Genomic DNA, 3,509 nt, shown 5'->3' on the forward strand with positions numbered 1-3,509 from the left:
CTTTTTATTTATCTGTCTAAATAAGTTGATATAAAATATTTTGAAATGTCAATTTTCAATGAAAACAAGCATTTACTTACTACAGAAAAAGAAAGTTAAAAAGTAATATCTAACCATTTAAAAAATTCCATTTAAAGAAAGTCTTCTCGAATAATAAAATATTTATTATGCTTATTAATTTGACTTTATTTAACTTAATACTGTCAACATTAAATAACATAAAAGGTCAGAAATGAGTATGCAATTTTTGTTTAGTAACATTTACACTAAAAAACATAGTTGTAAAGCACAAAAATATTTAACAGATTAATTTGATTAAATTACACTATGAATTTAATATAACAACTAATTTTAGTAACTTTTATTTAAGAAGAAACCTAAAACAACTTTTGAAACTATTCTTCTGGAAGTCAACTTAATTTGGAAATATCAATGGTATGATGAAGTACTTAGTACATAGTACTTCTTTTTAGTCACTGTAATAAATATGTTAATGTTCTAAAATTTTGCCCATATTTGTTTCGAACACCTCTAAAAATGAAAAGCAGGGATTGTAAAAATTAAAAGGTTATTGAAGAGATCTATTACCTTTTCATTATATTTCTCCGTGAACATTTTGAAGCCCACTTTTACTTGAGCTCACTGCATAAGATATCCTTTTCTCTAAACAAAGCCTCAGTCTTGCTTATGCTGTAACCAACTGAATCATCTCACTAGAAATTGCTAATATTTCTGAATTGTCCGACCAGAATCTGGTGTAATTTTATTATCATATTACCATCCAATCAAAAGAACGGCTCCTGTTCACTTAACAACTACATAATTTGGTAAAAACAAGCAAAATGAATGGATAGAAGACCATTTGAAACATTTCAACAATCTGCTGAAGTCCAAAAATAGCTTATTTTTCTTTGTTAGGACATTTGAAAGAAAGTTACTTAACCAAGTGACTGGAAGAGATGGATATTTGTACCCATTTCCAGGTGACCCAACAGAAAGCTCAGGCTATAGAACAATATCATCGCTGTCACATGCAAATACATTTTTGTGAATGTCTCCCAACAACTGTTCCAACTGTACATTGACAGGGGACTGCCAGGGGTTTAGACCAGATTCAGAAGAGGTCTTGGAACAAGGGTTATTATTGTTGATGTCAGAAGGATCTTGGCTGAGGGCTGAGAGCAGATAATACCAGAAAGAGGTTTCATTATGTTTTATAGACTATGCAAAGTCATTCACCTGTGCGGATCATAACAAACTTTGGATAAATTTGAGAAGAATGGGAATTCCAGAGCACGTCATTGTACTCATGAGAAACTTGGATGTGGTTCAAGACGTAATTGCATGAACAGAGCTAGGGCATATTGCATGATTTAAAATCAGAAAAAGTGTGTGTCAGAGTTGTATACTCTTACTAAACTTATTAAATCTACATGCTGAGCAAATATTCAGAGAAACTAGATTACATGGCAACAGGATTGGAGGAAGACTTATTAACAACCTGTGATATGCAGATAACACCTCCTTGCTTACTGAAAGCAGGGAGAACCTGAAGCCCTTGCTGATTAATGATTGCAGTCTTCAGGATGGATTGCAGTTTAATATAAAGAAGACCAAAAGCCTCAAAATAAATAACATCCCAATAAATGGGGAATAGTTTGATTTTGCCGTGCTTGGATCCATAATCAATGTACATGGAAGTAGCAGTCAAGAGATCAAGAGGTGTTGCAGTATCTAAATCTGTGGCATAAGACCTCTTTAGAGTACTGCAAAGCAAGGATGTTATTTCAAGGACTAAGGTGCAGTATGATCCAAGCCACGGTATTCTCCATCCATCATCTTCATGTGGAAGCTGGACATCGAATAAGAAAATAGTAGAAGAATTGGTGCATTTGAATTGTGGTGCTGGGGAAGAGTACTGAAAGTACTGACTGCTAAAAGGACCAACCAATCCGCACTGGAAGAAGTACGGCGGGGTGCTCCTTAGAGACAAGGAGGTGAAGACTTCTTCTTACGTACTTTGAACATGTTGTCAGGAGAGACCAGCCCCTGGAAAGGGACATTCAGTTTTGTAAATCTGAGGGGCAGTGTAAAAGTGGAAGGCCCTCAGTGAGATGGATTGGCACAGTGGTGCAGCAATGGGCTCCGGCGTAGGCACAAGTGGGAAGATTGTGCGGGAAAGGGCGGTTTTTGGTTCTATTGTGCGTAGATTCGCTATGGGCTGGAACGGACTCTCCGGCATCTAACAACAACCACAACAATTGAAAGCAGTTGTGTTTCACAGGGATATGTATATTTATTCAAATGATTCCTTTCATATCTAGCATACAGTTTTGTTAGTGTATGACTTCAAGTTGAATAACAGTAACACCGACTCAACAAAATGCCTTCATGAACAATATTAAAATACTGTCAGTTTAAAATGTGACATTTATCCATTTCACTTAAAATTGCTGAGTTTGATATTTGTTGATTAATAGATTTTGTTTGTATTTTCAGAGGTTATTCATGATGCTAAAGGGCTCTGATGGCATAGTGGTTATAAGTTAGGCTCTTTAGCTACAAGGTCAACAGTTTGAAACCACCAGCAGCTCTTCAGGAGAAAGATGAAGCTTTCTACTCCCATAGAGAGTTACCATCACCGAAACTCACAGGGTCAAGTCAACCCTGCCCTATCGTGTCACTCTGAGTCAGAATTTACTCAATGGTAGTGAAAAATTCATGATGCAATGATACACTATCTGATGAGAGTTAGCAACTGCTGTAGATTCAACAACAGCACATGATGACCTTAGGTACAATAGAAAAAATGTAGCAATACACCAATGAAATATTTGGTATGTCTCTTATATTAATAGTATCTGTAACTCTGATCTGTGACTACCTGGGAACAAACAAGTAAAATGCATGGGACTTCATCATGAGTATTATTCAGTGCTATCTTGCTGGCTATAAAGTGAGCCATCTTAGGAGTAAAAATAGGTGATTTGAGGACCATGATTGAAGGGGAGTCACATGTGAAATGTGTCTTTTTGAGTCCAGGATTCCTGTGTCATGAGGTGGCAGCAGGAAAGGCAAGAACATGCGGACCATGAGAAAGAATGGTGGGCTGACTGAGTCCCTTTGGGCAAAAGGTAGGGTTGCAGAGTGTGTGCCTTTGGGCATTTATTACCCATAAGATTTAAAACAATTTACTGGTTAATGCAGAGGGCACATGGCTGCGAGACTGAAGACCAGAATTATATCTACTGGTGCAGATTAGAAGAAGCATTGCAGACAATGGAATTGTATCCTTAACATTTCAGAGCCTGAATTGTAACCTGTGACCTTCATAATAATAGTCCATAGATGTTCAGAGATGGAAGAGAGAAATTGTATTTGAGTGTTCTTAGAAGGACTGTGTGTTTAAGAATATGTGTTTATCTAAGAAAGATAAGGCCATCTATTCACATAAAGATTTTTGTTCTCCTTTCTGTTGGCTGTATTTTTCTTTTCTTTATTTTACATTT

The sequence above is a fragment of the Tenrec ecaudatus genome, chromosome 5 (genome assembly GCF_050624435.1).
Source record: "Tenrec ecaudatus isolate mTenEca1 chromosome 5, mTenEca1.hap1, whole genome shotgun sequence".
Taxonomy (NCBI): Eukaryota; Metazoa; Chordata; class Mammalia; order Afrosoricida; family Tenrecidae; genus Tenrec; species Tenrec ecaudatus.